The sequence below is a fragment of the Ursus arctos genome, unplaced genomic scaffold, assembly GCF_023065955.2.
Source record: "Ursus arctos isolate Adak ecotype North America unplaced genomic scaffold, UrsArc2.0 scaffold_22, whole genome shotgun sequence".
Taxonomy (NCBI): domain Eukaryota; kingdom Metazoa; phylum Chordata; class Mammalia; order Carnivora; family Ursidae; genus Ursus; species Ursus arctos.
Window position 1 is genome coordinate 28,561,361 of NW_026622897.1, and position 19,763 is coordinate 28,581,123.

Below are 19,763 nucleotides of genomic sequence, written 5' to 3' on the forward strand. Positions count from 1 at the left end.
TGAGCACGGAGCCCAACTTGGAGCTCAATGCAGTGCTCGATCTCACACTCCTGACCTGAACCAAAATCAAGAGTCAGAGGCTTAACTAACTGAGCCACCCAGGTGCCCCTCTGAGGCCTCTTTCATAGCAGCATTAATCCCATTCTTGGGGGCTCCACTCTGCTGACATAATCACCTCCCACCTCCTACTACCACCACAGTAAGATTAGGATTTAATGTATGAATTTGAGGGGGCACAAACATTTAGACCATAGCAATATGTTTCAGAGAATTCACTAGTGTGGTGTTTTTCACACTCAGCTTACCGGTGACTCCAGAGAGGAGCCCCAAACCAATCAGAGAATGTGTGTGCATGTGGATGTGTACCTGTGTGTACATGTGTGTGTCTGTCCGTGTGTGTGCACACTCCATGCATTTCTGCTTCAAACGAAGCAGCTCTGTGTTAATTAGTCTTACCCGATAGGGCAGAGTTTTATATTTTGTGAAGATGATATCTGGGATTCTTACCACCCTTGGAGAGTTAAGTACCAAGAAAAAAAAATAAACTATGACTATCAACCACAGTTCTTGTCCTTCAGAAACTCAGTGCCTGGTAGAGGAACAGGCCTGTGGTTCATGGAGTGCTTCCCATGTGGCAGGCACTGTCCCAGGTGCTGGGAACACGGCAGCGAGGAAGCCAGATGTGGCCAAGCACACGCAAAACCGGCAAGCTGGCATTCTCACTGAAGAGCAGACAAGAAATAAGAAAGTAATACGGGCACACCTCGGAGATATTGTGTTTGGTTCCAGACCATTGCAGGAAAGCAAGTATCACAATACAGGGAGCCAAGGGAACTTTTTGGTTCTCAGTGCGTGTGAAAGTTATGTTTACACAATGCTATAGTCTCTTAAGTGTGCACTAGCATTATGTTTAAGAAACAATGCACACACCTTAATTAAAACATACTTTACCACTAAAAAATGCTAACCATCATCTGAGCTTTCAGTGAGTCATAATCACTGATCACACATCCTGTAACAAATATAATACTGAGAAAGTTTGAAATAGTGTAAGAATCACCAGAATGTGACAGAGAGACACAAAGTGAACAAATGCTGCTGGAAAAACGGCACAGATCGACAGGCTCCATGTGGGGTTGCCACAAACCTTCAATTTGTCAAAAAAAAACACGGGATCTGCAAAGCTCAGTAAAGCGAAGTGCAATAAACGAGGTTATGCCTTAATTGAAAAGGCCGCGAATTACAGGCTGGGAAAGCGCTGTGTTGGACATAAAAAGGGTAACTGTACAGAGTGACAGAGGGAAAGGGGCCTTTTAGATGGGGGAGTCCCGGAAGGTCTCTCTGAAGGAGAGGATGCTTGAACTAAGACTTGAAGGGTGACAAGAGGATGGCTGGGGGATTGTGTGTGTGTGTGTGTGTGTGTGTGTGTGTGTGTCTTGGGGAAGGTGAAGGTCAGAGAGCACAGCTCGGCAAAGGCTCAGAGGCAGAAAAAATTTTGATCTATTTGAGGCCCAGGAGGGAGGCTGATGTGACTGTGGCCCTGGGTCACGGACAGAGTGGTGAAATGTGAGGTTCTGTGGGGCTAGATGGTTTAGGATGGAGCAGGCTGGTAGGAGAACGTGAGTCGTCTCACTGCAGCAAAAGCAGTGACACCCCAGGCAGCAAAGGACTGGGCAGGAGCACAGAGAAGGAAACAATGCGTTCTGGGGCCCATTAGGGTAAGTTTCGCCATTTGAGCTGGATCTGAAGACCTAGGAGGAGGTTGCTGGATGAAGAAGGGCACAAGGGGGCCCTGAAGCCTGGGGAAGTGGGCACAGGTTCTAGAGAGGGAAGACGCTGACAGGAGAGGCATCAGGGAGGGCTGCAGGGCGGGTTAAGGGAAGCCAGTGTCTGAGCTTGCTCGCAATTTAAAGGATTTCAGACTTTGTACTGGAAGGAATGGAAAACACTGGAAGGTTTTTGCTCGGCCAGAGCTGCCCTTCAATCAGGAGGTGCTTTGTGCAGGCTCTCATCCCATGAGGAGCTGATGTGGGCAGGCTTGGCCGTGACCCCCAGAATGTGTTGGAGCGTAGCGATGTGTGGGCTCTTGAACACGCAGGTGCACTGCGCATCAAGAGGGGGGTGGGAAGCGGCTCTGTTGGAGTCCTGCCACGTGTGTGCCTTAGGCAGGGACAACTTAGGCATCAAGAAATAGGTGCTCTGTTAGGTTACAGGGGAGCAGTGCTGATCCTGGCCCAGGAGTGACACAACTGTGCGTCACTGTATACATCGGAGCACACACACAAGGGGCTGGAGAAACGTGCATGTGTCTGAGTGCACACACATGGTGCCATTGCTGTGCAGGTGTGCAAGCACAGGGTGTCTGTGTGGAGTACCACACTGTTGCCTGGGTGTTCTTGTACGCACTTCTCGCCACAGAATGACTGTAACAAGACTTAGCAATTATTTAGCCTGTGCCAGGCTGTATTCTCTGTAGTTTTCAGGAATCATCTCCTTTATTCCTCCCAGTAACCCTGCGAGGTGGGTTCCATTGTCATTGTACAGAGGCAGAAACCGAGTGACAGTGAGGTGACATAATCTGCCAGTGCTTGTCACAGGCCCGTTCCTGCTGGAGTCCATGCATTTGATGAGTGTGCGGTCTGTGTCTGCGTGCACACACAGCAACGGACATAATCATGCGTGTGTGCTCATTCAACAGGGGAAGAGAGAAAAAGCAGGAGCTATATTTAATTTTTTTGAAGATTTTTAAAAATTTATTTGACACACAGAGAGCACACAAGCAGGGGGAGCAGCAGAGGGAGAGAAAGAAGCAGGCTCTCTGCTGAGCAGGGAGCCCAATGCGGGCTTGATCCCAGAACCCTGGGATCATGACCTGAGCCGAAGGCAGACACTTAACTGACTGAGCCACCCAGGTGCCGCAATATTTAATTTTTTAAAGCATTTCACAAATAGCTGTCTCTGATTTTGGACCTGGAGCCTGTGGGTTTGCTGCAGCCCGGAAGTCTGTATCCAAAACACACTTGGCCTTGGTGCCTCACTTCAACTATAGACAGAGAATCCTCATTTTATAAATATACCCTTTGCCTGGTACCTTGTGGGGGCTCCATAAACACACCCTCCGTTGAAAGTAAAGCAACCTGCCCCCAGTGTCTTCTGACCCACCAGAGCTGGTTGCTTCATTGGAGGAGTTAGTCCTCTGATTGAGAGACTCTTTAAAACTTACCTCAGCACTTCGCATAATTCCACTTGACCTGACCAGAAAAAACTCTGACTTGGGAATTGAACCGTGGATCTGTTAATTGAGAGTTGAAGCTGGAGGCTTTAACATGTACCTCCGAGGCGAGGAAGCACTTCCTACTTCTCTTTACGCCTTCTAAACGTATTCTCTTCTCTTCATTCCATATTTCTCTCAGCAAGTGAAAGGATTTCTTATTTTTCAGCGCTGCAAAAGGCAGTAATGGTCCTCCACGAGTTATGATGGTAGGGAAAAATCTTCACCAGCTGGAATGAGCCAGAAAGTGGTATTTACGTGAAAGATAAAATACACTTTGCAAGAGAAGTGAGAATAAATGGGTTGTTCCTTTTTCTCCAGAAAACCAAACAGAACCAAGCAAATCCAACATAATGCTCAGGTATGTACACAGTGTGTACTTGCCCTGTTGGTCCAGAATTTGGGTTTGGGAATCTATAATGGTAACTTGGGGTCCTTGATGCCAGGCAGGTAGAACGGATAATAGAGAAGACAGTGTTTTGAAAGCAGAAGTGGGACTCGGAAATTTTACCTTGCAGAGCAATTTTTTCTGCAGATGTCTTAAAGTAATTTAAAATAATTTGGTATCTCCTAAATCCATACTGTTTATACTTTGACATACCCCAGGCCCTGAAAAAGAATTATGATTTAAAATAAAAGATGGGGCACCTGGGTAGCGCAGTCGTTAAGCGTCTGCCTTCGGCTCAGGGCGTGATCCCGGCGTTATGGGATCGAGCCCCACATCAGGCTCCTCCGCTGGGAGCCTGCTTCTTCCTCTTCCCCTGCTGTGGTCCTTCTCTCGCTGGCTGTCTGTCTCTCTGTCAAATAAATAAATTAAAAATCTTTAAAAAAAAATAAAATAAAATAAAAGAGAATCTAGGGTCTACATTTGGTGGTCAGATCCGCCCCCTGACATCTGCCTTAGGGGCATGAATACCTACCCCCCCACCAAGCCTGACCCTGCTGCCGCCTTGTGGTCATTACCTGGAGTCACGGCACACTTCCCCTGAGGGCCGTTGCCTCTGGGACGTTCATGCCACTCAGGAGTCTATCACACCTTGGTTAAGGGTGGTGCTTTATTATTATTTTTTTTAATTTTTAAAAGTTATTTTATTTTATTTTTTATTATTATGATATGTTAGTCACCTTACAGTACATCATTAACTTTTAGTGTTCCATGATTCATTGTCTGTGTATAACACCCAGTGCTCCGTGCAATACATGCCCTCCTTAATACCCATCACCCCCCACCTCCCTCCCCTCTGATACCCTCAGTTTGTTTCCCGGAGTCCATAGTCTCTCATGGTTTGTCTCCCCCTCTGATTTCTTTCTCCCTTTACTCTTCCCTTCTTTCTCCTAATGTCCTCCATGCTATTCCTTATGTTCCACAAATAAGTGAAACCATATGATAATTGTCTTTCTTTGCTTGACTTATTTCACTTAGCATAATCCCCTCCAGTCCCGTCCATGTTGATGCAAATGGTGGGCATTCATCCTTTCTGATGGCTGAGTAATATTCCATTGTATATATGGACCACATCTTCTTTATCCATTCATCTGTTGAAGGGCATCTCGGCTCCTTCCACAGTTTGGCTGTTGTGGACATTGCTGCTATGAACATTGGGGTACTTATGGCCCTTCTTTTCACCACATCTGTATCTTGGGGGTAAATACCCAGTAGTGCAATTGCTGGGTCATAGGGTAGCTCTATTTTTAACTTTTTGAGGAACTTCCACACTGTTTTCCAAAGTGGCTGTAACAACCTGCATTCCCACCAACAGTGTAAGAGGGTTCCCCTTTCTCCATGTCCTCTCCAACATATGTTGTTTCTTGCGTTGTCAATTTTTGCCATTCTAACTGGTGTAAGGTGGTATCTCAATGTGGTTTTGATTTGAATTTCCCTGATGGCTAATGATGCTGAACGTTTTTTCCTGTGTCTGTTAGCCATCCGTATGTCTTCATTGGAAAAGTTTCTGTTCATAACTTCTGCCCATTTTTTGATTTGATTATTTGTTTTTTGGGTGTTGAGTTTGAGAAGTTCTTTATAGATCTTGGATACCAGCCCTTTATCTGTAGTGCCATTTACAAATATCTTCTCCCATTCTGTGGGTTGCCTCTTTGTTTTGTTGACTGTTTCCTTTGCTCTGCAGAAGCTTTTTATCTTGATGAAGTCCCCAAAGTTCATTTTTGCTTTTGTTTCCCTTGCCTTTGGAGATGTGTCATGAAAGAGGTTGCTGTGGCCGATGTCAAAGAGGTTACTGCTTATGTTCTCCTCTATGCACAAAAACAGACACATAGATCAATGGAACAGAATAGAGACTCCAGAAATGGACCCTCAACCTTATGGTCAACTAATCTTCGACAAAGGAAAAAACATCCAATGGAAAAAAGACAGTATCTTCAATAAATGGTGCTGGGAAAATTGGACAGCTATATACAGAAGAATGAAACTTGACCTTTCTCTCACACTATACACAAAGATAAACCCTAAGTGGATGAAAGACCTCAATGTGAGACAGAAATCCATCAAAGGGTGGTGCTTTAAATGAAAAGACTATACACCAAGTTCTACCCAAATTACTGTAGGCATAAGGAAGCCTGTGAGCCATCTCAGGAGGAACGTTGTTCTACATTTCCTATTTCGGTTTCAAAAAGAGGATGGTTGTGTGTTTTGTCAAATCTAACTGCATTCCCTTCTGTGACTATTTGAACCCACTTTTCTTCACTCAGATCCCTGGGAACAAAAGGTCACACTATTTTGTTCTGTCCCAGTACATGGCCACACTTCTCTCCCACAACCTCCTCACCCATCACTTCTATAGTTCAGCTGTTGGCCTTGTTAATCAACTTCATCAAGGCATAATTTGCATTCAACAAGAGTTACCAATTTTAAGTGTATAATTTGATGAATTTTGACAAATGTGCAGAGTAGTGTATCTATCATCACAATCGAGTATGGAAGATTTTTCTTATGCCCCATTTCAGTCCATCCCTTCCTCTGACCCCTGGGTATTGGCAGCCATAGATTCTTTCTGTCACTGTATTTTTTTCTTTCGTAGAACTCACACACATTGAATCACACAGTATGAAGTATTCTGTGTCCATGTTCTTTCATTTAGCATAAGGCTTCTGAGATTTATTCATACTGTTACATACATCAGTTGGTCTTTCCTTTAAATTGTTGATTAATTGTTCATTGTATAGATATGCGACAGATTTTGTTCTCTCTCTTTTTCCACAATTTTGAACTATTATAAATAAAGCTGCTGTGAACATTCCAGTAGAAGTATTTCTCTTGGATAAATACGTAGGAGTGTGAATGTTGGATCATATGGTAAGCGTATATTTAAAATTTTAGCAAACTGCTGATTAGTTTTCACAGTGCCTGTACATTTCATTCCCACCAGTAATGTATGAAAGTTCTAGCTTTTTCGCATTCCTAGCAAAATTTGGTATTGTCAGGCTTTTAAATTTTTATCATTCTAGAATATGTAAGTGTTCCTTATTATGGTTTTAACTTTCATTTCCTTAATGTGTAATGATGTTGAGCATTTTTGTCATTTATGTATGTTCATTAATAAATATCAAATATTTATTATGTTATTTGTATTCTTATTATTGAGTTGTGAGAATGCTTTATACATCCTGAAATCAAGTATGTGTTTTGCAAATATTTTCTCCAGTCTGTATCTTGCTGTTCCTTTTCTTAGTGCCTTTGGAGAAGCAAAAGTTTTAAATTTATGAAGTCTACTTTATCAAAATTTCTATTTATAGTCCGCATTTTTGTGTCATGTTTGAGAAATCTTTGCCTAAGTAAAGATCAAAAAAATATTCCCCTCTACTTTCTACTAGAAGTTTTGTAAGCATTTTTAATTACTTTTTGTATATGGTGTGAGATTAAAGATTTATTTGTTATTTTACGTAGATTTCCAATTCTATGGCAGAATTTGTGGAAATGACTGCTCATGATATCTTAGGGTCTTTGTAAAATTAACTGATAATAGAAGTATGTGTCTATTTTGGACTCTATTCTGTTTCACTGATCAATACTATATTTTAGGTTTACAATGACTCTTGAATTCAGATAATAAAAGGTTTCCATCTTTGTTTTATCATTCAAGATTATTTTGGATACATTAGTCTTTGCATTTCCATAAAAATATTTTTGGGACACCTGTTGATTGAGCATTGGACTCTTGGTTTTGGCTCAGGTCATGATCTTGGGGTCGTGGGATTGAGCTCCAAGTTGGGCTCCATGCTCAGCTCAGTCAGCTCCAGATTCTGTCTCCCTCTTCTTCTGACCCTGGCCCCCCCTTTCAAATAAATAAATCAATAAATCAATAAAATCTTTAAAAAATTTTAACAGAATTATTGAATTATTCACTATCAGTATTATTCACTATCATAAAAATCACCTATTTGAAGTAAGTGTACAATTTAGTGGTGTTTAGTATGTTCACAGAGTTGAACAACTATCCATCACTATCTGATCCCAGAATATTTCATTACCACAGAAGGAAATCCCAGGTCCATTAGTATTCATTCCCCATTTTTCCTCCTGCCAGTTCCTGGCAACCAACAATCTATTTTCTATCATTATAGATTTGCCTATTCTGAATGTTTCATATAAATGGGATTGTACATATGAGGTCTTTTATGACTGACTTCTTTCACTTAGGGTAATATTTCCAGGGTTCATCTATTTTGTAGCATGTATCAGTACTTCATGCATTTTTATTGCTAAATAATATTTCAGGTCATTCTTACGTCACTTTTTGTTTAGCATTCATCCATTGATGGACATTGGCATTATCTCTACTTTCTGGCTATTATAGCTAATGCTTCTATAAACATTTGAATACACATTTTTGGGTGGAAGTATGCTTTCCTTTTGGATACACACACACACACACACACACACACACACACACCTCTGAGTGGAAGTGTTGCATCACATGGTAACCATATGTTTAACAATTTGAGAAACTGTCAAACTTTATTCCATAGCACTGCATCATTTTATATTCTCACCAGCAATGTATGAATATATCACTTTTTCCAATTACTTCTTGTCAACACTTAAATGGCCTGTCTTTTTAACTATGGACATCTTAGCATGTGAAGTGGTATCTCATTGTGGTTTTGATTTTCATTTCCCTAATGACTAATGATAGTGAGCATTTTTTCATGTGCTATTGGGCTTTTGTATTTTTTTTTTTGAGAAATGTCTATTCAGATGTTTTGCTCATTTTAAAATTCGTTTTGTCTTATTATTGAGTTACAGACTTCTTTATATAATCTAGACCCAAGTCCCTTATCAGATTTATGAATTGCAAATATTATCTCCCATTCTATGGGTTGTTTTTCACTTTCTTAATAGTGTCCCATGAAGGACAAAATTTTAAAATTTTGATGAAGTTCGATTTGTTTATTTTATTTTATTTTTATTAAAATGTAATGAACATACAGTGGTATATTAATTTCAGGTGTGCAATTCAACAATTCTATATATTTCTCAGTCTGCATCAAGATAATTATATGCTTAATCCCCTTTATGTATTTCATCCTTCTTCTACCCACCTCCCTTCTGTACTTAAGAGTTTTAATACCAATTTTTTCTCTGTACTTGAATCTGGTTTTTGTTTGTCTCTTCTTTCTTTGTTTTGTTCCTTAAATTCCACATATGAATGAAATCATATGATATTTGTCTTTTTCCATCTGACCTATTTTACTTAGTATTATACTAGGTCCATCTAAGTCATTGCAAATGGAAAGATTTCATTTTTTTTAATAGCTGAGTAACATTGCATTGTATATGTATACCACATTTTCTTTATCCATTCATCTGTTGATGGACACGGGTTGCTTCCATATGTTGGCTACTGTGAATAATATTGCAATAAACTTAGGGGTGCATATATCTTTTCAAATTAGTGTTTTTGTTTTCTTTGGGTAAATACCCATAGTGGAATTACTGGATCATATGGTAATCCTGTTTTTAATTTTTTGAGGAATCTCCATACTATTTTCCACAGAGGCTATACCAATTTTCATTCCCACCAGTAGTGAGCAAGTGTCCCTTTTTCTCCACATTCTCATCAACACTTGTTATTTTTTGTGTTTTTGATTTTAGCCATTCCAATAGGTGTGATACCTCATTGTGGTTTTGATTTGTATTTCTTTGACGATGAGTGATGTTGAACATCTTTTCATGTGTATGTTAGCCATCTTTATGTTTTCTTTGGAAAAATGTCAATTCCTGTCTTCTGCCCATTTTTAATCAGATTATTTATTTTTATATTTTGGTGTTGAGTTGTGTATGTTCCTTATATATTTTGGATTAACCCATTATCAGATATATTATCTGAAAATATCTTCCCCCATTCAGAAAGTTGTATTTTCATTTTATTGTTGGTTTTCTTTGATGTGCAAAAGCTTTTTATTTTGGTTCAGTCCTAATAGTTTAATTTTGCTTTTATTTTCCTAACCTGAAGAGATATCTAGAAACATGTTTCTACAGCCAATGTCAGAAAATATTACTGCTTATGTTTTGTTCTAGAGGTTTTGTGATTTCAGGTCTGTAGAAATAACAACCAACACCACAAAAATGTAAAGTGTTATTATAGAATATTATGAAAAATTATGTGCCAACAAATTGGACAAAGAAGAAATGGATAAATTCCTAGAAACATATAACCTTCTAAAACAGAATCAGGAAGCAATAGACAATTGAATAGACTGATTACTAGCAATGAAATTGAATTAATAATCAAAAAAATTCCCAACAAATGGAAGTCCAGGACCAGATAGCTTCACAGGTGAGTTCTACCAAACATTTAACACAAAGTTAATACCCTGTTCTTCTCAAACATTAAAAAAAAAAAAAAAAAAGGAGGAAGGAAAACTTCCAAATTCATTCTATGAGACCAGCATTACTCTGATACCAAAACCAGATAAAGACACTACAAAAAAAAAAAAATTATAGGCCAATATCTCTGATGAACAAAGATGCAAAAACACTCAACAAAATATTAGGAAACTGAATTCAACAACACATTAAAAAATTATTCACCAATATTGAGTGGGATTTATACCAGGGATTGCAGGGTGGTTCAATAGTCACAACTCAATCAACATGATATACCATATCAACAACAGAAAGGATAAAAATAGTATAATCATCTCAATAGATGCAGAAAAAGCATTTGACAAAGTACAACATGCATTCATCATAAAAACTCTCAACAAAAAGGGTAAGGAAGGAACATACCTCAATATAAAAAAGGCCACAAACTGAAGGTTGCTGTAAGGGATGTGGGTGGGGGATGGGGTAATTGGGTGATGGGAATTAAAGAGGGCACATGATATGATGAGCACTGGGTGTTATATTCAACTAATGAATCATTGAACATTATATTAAAATCTAATGACGTACCATGCCTTGGCTAATTGAATTTTTTTTTAAAAAAAAAGGTCAAAAAACGAAAAACCCACAGCTAACATCATATTCAGCAATGAAAAACTGAAAGTTTTACCCTCTAAAATTAGAAACAAGGCAAGATGTCCACTCCCACCACTTTTATTCAACATAGTACTGGAAGTTCTAGCCATAGCAATCAGACAAGAAAAAGAAATTGGTAAGGAAGAAGTAAAACTTTCATTATTTGCAGATGACATGATACTATATATAGAAAACCCTAAAGACTCCACCAAAAAACTATTGGAATAAATATATAAATTCAGTAAAGTTGTGGGATACAATTTAATACACAGAAATCTGTTGCATTTCTATATGCTAATAATGAAGTAGAGAAAGAGAAATCAAGAAAACTATCCCTAAGGAGGGTACGCATTATGATGTGCACTGGGTGTTATATGTAACTAATGAATCATTGAACACTACATCAAAAACTAATGATATACTATACAGTGGCTAACTGAACATAATAAAAAAAGAAAGAAAACTATGCCATTTACAATTGCACCCAAAATAATAAAAAACTTAACCAAAAAGGTGAAAGACTGTACTCTGAAAACTATAAAACATTGATGAAAGAAACTGAAGATGACACAAACAAATGGAAATGCATTCCATATGCATGGATGGAAAGAAACAATACTGTTAAAATGTCCATACTGCCCAAAGCAATCAACAGATTTGACGCAATGCCTACCTAAATACCGACATTTTTCACATTACTAGAACAAATAATCCTAAAGTTTGTATGGAGCCACAAGTGACCCTGAGTAACTGAAGCAATCTTGAAAGAGAAGAACAAATTTGGGAAGTATCACAATCTCAGATTTAAAGATATATTACCAAGCTGTGGTAATCAGAATAGTGTGGTACTGTTCTAGACACACAGATCAATGAAACAGAATAGAAAATCCAGAAATAAATCCACAATTATATAGTCAATTAATCTACAACAAAGGAGGCAAGGATACACAATGGGAAAAGACAGTTTCTTCAACAAATGGTGCTGGAAAAACTGGGCAGCTTACATGCAAAAGAATGAAACTGGACCACTTTATTTTTTTAAAGATTTATTTATTTATTTGAGAAAGAGAGAGAGAGTAGGGTGAGGGCAGAGGGAAAGAGGCACCCCTGGACCCCTCTCTTACATCATACACAAAAATAAAATGGTTTGTTCTTATTTTGTTGAGGATTTTGCATGCTTCTTTATAAGAGATCATTGTCTGTGGTTTCTTTTTCTCTCTTTCTTGGGTCGTATTTACTGGCTTCTTTGCATGTTTAGTAATTTTTGATTGGGTGCTGGTTATATTATATGTTATATCATAAGTACCTGAATTTATTGTATTCCTTTAAAGAGAAGTAGACTTTCTTTTATAAGCAGTCAAGTCACTTGTGTGTCAGTTTGATTTCTTGGAGGCCTAGCATCAAAACTCCCTTGGATGGGTTTACAGTAACTTTCACACTAGGGCAACTTCAATCCTACTGCTAAGGTATGTCTCCTCCGACATCTCCACTGCATGTCAATGTCCCAGTGAATGTTGGGTGTTTACTGAAGACTCTTCATTATGGCTGGTTGGAATTTGTTGTGGACTGCATGTTATACAGTTAAACCATAACTTACAATATGATGGAATTTGGAGGTGGGGCCTTTGGGAGATAATGAAGCTTTGAGGGTGGAGTCCTCATAATGGGTTTAGATACCTTATACAAATAGACCTGAGAATCTTGCTTCCTATCTCTTTTCTCTGCCATGTAGGGATGCAGTGAGGAGATGGCTGTCTGCAAACCAAGAAGTATACCCTCACAAGATACAGATCCACTGGTGCTTTGATCTTGGATTTTCTGGCCTCCAGAACTGTGAGAAATAAATATTTGTTGTGTAAGCCACCTAGTCTGTGGTAATTTATTATAGAGCCCAAGCTAAGACAGAATTGAACTGCTCCCTTCCTTACAAGAGTGCCGGGAACTTTCAGCTTATAACTCCATGATCATTTTCAGCCAGCTGTGGAGATTCATTCTAAATATTCACATCCTAGTACTCAACAAAGTCTCAAGGATACTCTATGCAGACTTCTGGAGCTCTTTATCTATGTAGTTCTGGATGAATGTACCTCTCTGGTTCTAATCTCTGTCTCCTCAGCTCAGTAGGGTCAGCAGGCTCTGTTTGGATTTCCCTTCCCTCACTGAATCTTGAAATTCTTTCTGGACAGAACTGTAGCACAATCATAGGGCTCATCACGTGCGTCTCTATCCTCTCAGGCATCACCAGCTCTGCAATAATTGTTATTCAATCTCTCAAAACAGTCGTTTCATATATTTGGTCCACTTGTTTATGGCAGGAGGTTAAATCTGTTTCTTGTTGCTTCGTCATTGTCAAAACCAGAATTTGATCATGTTTTTTAAATGTAGTCCTTGTCAAAAATAATGAAGAGGCTGCCTTGAAAGGTAAAAAGGAAATTTCTGAGCACCTCAGGAGAGGAAACCTCTACATTTAAGGTCTTCTAGGTTGTTACTAAGAATGGGAAGATTTGATAGTCAAATAATTAATTTGATAGTCAAATAATTAATTTCAATACTGAAATTGTCTCTGGTTTTTCCTTGGGAAATTGGCAATAGATTAAGTTATCTAAGGGATTAATGCAGCAGAAGACAGTGACAAAGACAGAGGCTTAAATATGGTCTCAAAGCATATTGAAGATGAGCTTCCTTATTCTCTTATTGGTAGCGTGCTCCATTAATATTAATTGAATGTGTGGCTGAATAAGCAAATGATTGAATTAATACATGTGTTATGAGGTTGAACTCTATAATAAAAAGATCTTTGTACTTTAGAAAGTTACAGATCGTACAATGACAGGCAGTTTAGGACTAGAATTTCACAATTAATGATACTCTAAATAATTTATTTTGTCCATCCCTATTCTGATAGAAATAGAAAGGTTAAGTGACTTGCCCAGGGCCACAGGCTAATTAGTGAAAAATCAGGACTTACCCTCAAGTCTCCTGACATCCATTTGAGTGCTCTTTCCAGTACATCAGCTTTTAAAGGTCTCCTAGATCACAGCCAACACTTAGAGTCTCAAGAGAGAGCATAGGCTGAGATCAATGTCACAGACTCAGGGTCTGATCTATCCTGCTTAAGGCGCTGTCACTGTTCCATGAAAAATATTTCTCTTCTTGCCACTCCTCAACCCCTGATGAAGTCAAATCCTCCTTGTAGAGAGAGGTCCTTTGTGACAGTTCTTTCTATTTCTCAGATGAGCCTTTTCCCTGCCCCTGTGTCTTTATTTCTACTTTTGTAATATAGATTTATAACCTTTTGTAGTCTTTAAACAGGAAAAATGAAGATCATAGCTGCCAAATCTCCCTCTTCTCCTGTTCCTTTGGACACTACATGCAAGGGCAGTAATGCGCTGACCTGTGGTACAATATATCCCAGTGGGTGGGGTCTCATGAATTGTACATTGAATAGGTCTGTATAGGAGACAGAATTTATCTTACTTAGGAGGTTGGACAACCAAAATCTGTTGTCCACACTATCATTATTTTCTCCTAGAGGCATCTTGTCTCCTTTTTTCATTCAGCCTACATTGCTAAATAAGAAACATTTAACTAGATGGCGAATTCTGAAATTAAAAATAAAACTCTGAAAGAGCTTCCGAAAATGTAAATATCCTTAGTAATTGTCTTGGAATTATGCCTTACTTTTAGCTAACACATTAGCCATTACTCTGCTGTCACTTAACACTTTGGGAATAGAGGGAATAGGAACAAGGAATGGGAATAAGGATGGATTGAATGTGACCAAATGGGACTATCATATTGGAGGACTGGGGAAGAGGAAAAGAATTGTGGCAGTTTCAGAGAAGACGCACAGACACAACTTGCTTCTTGTCATTTATCCTTCTGCTTAGACAATGACTTGGCCTATAAACACTTACCTAGGCAACCTATTTGTGCCTTTCAACATTGTTGGATTCGACTCCTATGCCTCCTATGTCCTAGACAATCAATTTCTTATTTATTTTTTAAAATTTTTCTTGGAGCACCTGAGTGGCTCAGATGGTTAGGCATCTACCTTTGGCTCAGGTCATGATTGCTAGGTCCTGGGATCAAGCCCCACGTCAGGCTCCCCGGCTGGCTCAGTGGGGAGCCTGCTTCTCCGTCTGTCTCCCTCTGTCTGCCCCCCTGCTTGTTCTCGCACTCTCTCTCTCTCTGTGTCTCAAATGAATATATAAAATCTTTAAAAAAGAATTCAGATTCCCCAGGATATCCTGTTCTACAATTTACTAACCTTTCCTCTCCGAAAGCTTGCATTTATTTGTTTGTTTGTTTGTTTAATAATATCCAAATCCCTCTAAAGCTAGCTTAGTTTATTTCTTCTGCAAATGGCTATTGGCACAGCTCTGGGAATATGTTTAACCTCTCTGTGCTCACAATGGGTTTTAAAGTCAGCATGCCAGTGTTTGTATCCTCTTTTCTCTTTGTTTACCACATCTATCTGTTAGTTGTACTACAAATAGCAGGTACAATAAAATATGGAGTTGATATACTCCACAGAATAGCAAGCAATGCCTGAGGAGACACAGGGCAGCAGAACACCATTGCACAATCTAACACCATATAATTGCTGCTTTCCTCATGTGAGGGTGGGCAGGTGGGCTGCACAGGGTTCCCTGGCTGCAGTTTGCCTGTCAAATGTCTGGACACTCCTTACTTATTCTCCAGTAGGCAGTCCATTGCCCTGTGTGCTAGCACTTGCCTGAATGTGCTGGCTGGGTTCATCTGCCCTCCAGATCCAGGCCTGGGAACTTCTGTGTGCCCTGTTCTTGATGTGCTCTACGCTCCACCAATAGAGAGAATGGACAACCAAGAAGAGGAGAAGAGAAGAGTGAGGCGAGGATGTAGATTCCTTCTCTCCCTTCCTGTAGTGTCACCATGGGCTGCTGACGACTTGCTTTCCTCTATGAAGGCATAGCTCTTATTAGGGGTCTGTTTCCATAGGGCTCCTCTCTCTAGGTTCCAGTCCTGCTTCATCTTCTTCCTCCTCAAGTATGGGACAGGCAGGGTGTGGGTGAGGAGCCCTACCATTGGCTAGTCTTGGGAAACTTGATTTATTTCAGTATTTTCTCTATATTCTGTCCTCTTTCGTATCAATTGTCCTCAAATGACCACTTTGAGTGTGCCTGAATCTATTTTCTGTCTGATGCAATTGGTGTCTTACAAAAGTTTAACCTTTATTAGTGAATGACTAGCCTTGCAGAAGACCACCATTACTTTGTGGGCATTCTGGGGTATTGCCGGGATAGAAAAAAGAGGGAGTTTGTAGTACAAGTCCCAAAACAGGGAAACACTTTGTATGGTCCTTTACTTTTCCCTTCATCCAACCATCCCAAGTGAAATTTGGAGAAATCATAATTAGGGGCTGGTCCTCCAAGGTCGGCCTGAAAATATAGGGAATGGAAGAGAGGGACACTCTCCTTTCCTTGGTGCAGGTGGAGGTTGTGTGGGGCATGATGAAATTTATTCCTTCTTTGAGGCTCCAACTAAAGAAATTGTGGCAGTAAAGAAGAGCATGGCTCTACAGTCGGACCCCCTGGCTCAAATTCCAGCTCCTCTACCTATGCTCCAAGTCCTTGGAACAAGTTATTAAACTCCTCTGTGGCTCAGTTTCAACCTCTATAAAATAGGCATAATTCTATTATCAACCTCATAAGATTGAGGATTAAATGAGGTGATTGATATAAGGTGCTTAGAACAATCTTAGCATACAGTCAGTGCTCAATAAATGCTAGTGGCACCCCCTTCTCTTCCTATTCCTCTTCCTTTACTTCTTCCTCCTCCTTCTTTTAGCCAGCAGACTGTCTCCAGGAGACATTGGCCTATCTGAGACCCTAAGGTTTGGTGAGGGCTCTACATTGGATGGGTGTGGTTTCCAAGGTTACAAGTTCCAGTCCTGAATTTCTCTCCATCTTTTATGTCACTGCTGAGAAAGGAGCTTTATCTTTCCCAGGCTCCATTTTACTAAAAGCTCCCTCCTCAAAAGGGAAAAACTGGATGCAGTGATGGAAAGGAGATGCAAGTTCTCCACTTACTTTAAACACAGAAGAAACTAGTGTATTGTTTAAGAACGCTTCTGTTTTTGTAATGTGCCACCTGCTTTCTTTATAGGATTACAGGAAACCTTGCTTAGAGGTGGTAATATTTACTAGAAAGTCCTTGTACTTCATTGAGCAGCCAAATAGGGAAAACAAAATAAAACACCTTTTGATCCTAATGTGCTTTGAGCTTCCAAAGCATGTTCCATCCACTCTGCATTTGTTTTCTCTGCTCAAGAATTCATATGTCATTCATGTCCTTGCTTGCAGGACACTTTCCCGAGGAGTCTGTACTCAAGTGCCTTTCCAAGGGCTTCAGCACTGGCTGACTTGCTACTCTTTCTGCTCACCTCTCCTGGCTCTTCTTCCTACTGAATGTTAAATTGTGCGTTTGTTTATTGTTTTCCTTCTCCACTAGAATATATGTTCTTTGGGAACAGAGGAAGCTTTTCCTGCTTGTTCACCGTGTATCTGGAGGTGTTAGAGAATGTCCATTGCCTCTCTGCATCCCCTCTGCTCTGTGTTGTGGGAGATGGAAGCATTCAAAGGCAACCATGGAGACTCCAAATCTCCGGCCGCACTCAGCTCCAAGGGGGACTTTGGAAGACTGGAGGGTTTTGGTTTATCCTGGGTCCTGGCAGTGCCGCTTTGTGCCTACTGGACTTCTATTTCTCCCACAACTAACACTCTTAGCCCATGGAGATTGCATTATCCTTTGTTGATTTCCCTAACCTTGTCTACACATAAACTCCTCATATTACTTCTCAAACTGCCCATCTGTTTTATGACCGAAACTGACTGATCTTGACAACTGTTCTTGACATATATCAGGGGCTCAAAAACATTGATTGAATGTTTCCAAATGATTGGAAGCTAGAGAGAGCAAATATACTTGTTCCATAATTACAGTACGAATACTTGCTTAAATGGAGAGAGATTACCATAGTGTCTACTAACACATAGATAGGAAATGTATCCCCAAACTATTTCAGAATTTAGAAAAAAGTGGTTTCAAACTAATTATGTTGCTTGTATTTCTAATCAACCAGAACAGAGAATATATTTATAGATGAGGCTTTTCAAATCTCTGAACTAGCCCCTTTTTAGTGCTTTTGCTGCTACTTGTACATTTTTTCTCATTCTTATTCTATCTTCTCTAATCCCTAAAAGCTCCAACACAGATGTTTTTATCCAAGTCCTCAAGGAGTTGAAATAATATTTGTTTTTTACCATTAACTTAACCCTTGTGTTATCTGGGAGGCCACAGAATGAGGCATCCTTCCATATCCCGTAGCTCTCTGGTGTTGTCTTGTTCTTGATTGACAGCTAACCAAGTTGTGCCAGAAAATATGCTAGTTCTTACCCTGGAATGAGTTTTGGATTTATGAGGCATAGTCTCCAGAATCTCTAATAAGTAACTTTCCAAGTTCGCTTCCCCAGGCCCTGTGGAGGTGAGGTAGACTTGAAATTTTAACGGAGAAGCACCCACAGCAGACAAAAAACATCTTCCTTTCCATCTCGCTTGGGATGGGCCAAATTCCAAAACTTTGAGGAAATTAAAATAGATCCTCCTGGAAGAATTCTGTGAAAATGTGACAGCAACTCTAGCTTAGGTTTTGAGTCTCCCTGAAAACATTAATAAAAACATATAGGACAGGAAAACCAGAAATGTAAATATATGCAACAAAACTAATGGACAATCATCCCTTAAACCCACAAAATGTGTTCAGGTACAGAAAGCCTCAACTGTTGCAAGGCCTCTGTGGTGTCAGCATTGTTGATGAGACAGGAAAGTAAGAGGGCGTCTGATGGACCTAACAGCAGAACCCATAGCAGCCGATAGGTGAACGCTGGTAAGCACAGTGGGGCAATTTGAGAAGAGTACCTGGAACTGCGATGGCTTTGGCCTGCTTTAATTCACAAGAGAATGCAGGGGGTGTTCTGTAATATTTTAAGAGCTTGAGCAATCTGGGCCTCACCAACTATGAAAATAACCAACTGAAGATCCTTCTGAGATAGAGTTCCACACTGAGGATATAACCTACTGGGAAGAGAAGCCAGACCAAGCAGGACAGGGACAATGGGGCAGAGAAATGGGAGGTTCAGATAAAAGTGGGGGAAGGGACAGGGCTTGGTGACCAGAGAATGTACTAAGCCAATGTTTTTGCCCATTTTACTAAAGCAGCAGAAGGAAAAAAACTGTAGATGTGAAGCTAAAAATGTTCTCCTGATCTCCCTTCTAAAAGTCTATAAAAACCAGTTTCATATAAAAATGAACAAGAGAAAAAGATGATAGTTGAATTCCACATAATGTTTTTATGAGACAAATGTAAGGACCAGGATAACATCCTTATAGTCAAAGAAAGAATATCAGAAAGACAAGCTCATAAAATAGAGGAAAACTATAACCTCATATTTCAAAACAAGTTCCAAATACTTAAGGAAATAATGTAAGATATGAATAATCAGTATAAAAAAAGAATTAGAAAATCTCAGAAAGGAGGCAATGTAGCTGAAGAAAGAAGTAGATAAATTTAAAAATGAAGAATGAGCTAGAAGAAATGGAGACGCTGAAAAGAAGGAGAAATTAATCTTAACCTTAAATTTGCTCAACAAGCTGAGATAATTTCCAAGGTTGTAGATAGAAGTGTGAAAAGTAAAATAACACAGATTCTAGCAGTAACATAGAATATCTTTATGAACACAGGTGGGAAGGCATGAAACACAGAGCAAAAGCCTAATAAATTGGGCCACATTAAAATGTTCATTCAGAGAGACCATTATGAGAGTGAAAAGGCAGGCCAGGCTATAAAAGATACTTACATTACGTATATTTTCAAAAGGCTTTTATGCAGAGTATGTAGAGAATTTTTCAAATATGTAGAATAGAAAAAAAAGGCAAAGGACTTTGAATAGGTATCTCATAAAACAAATATCC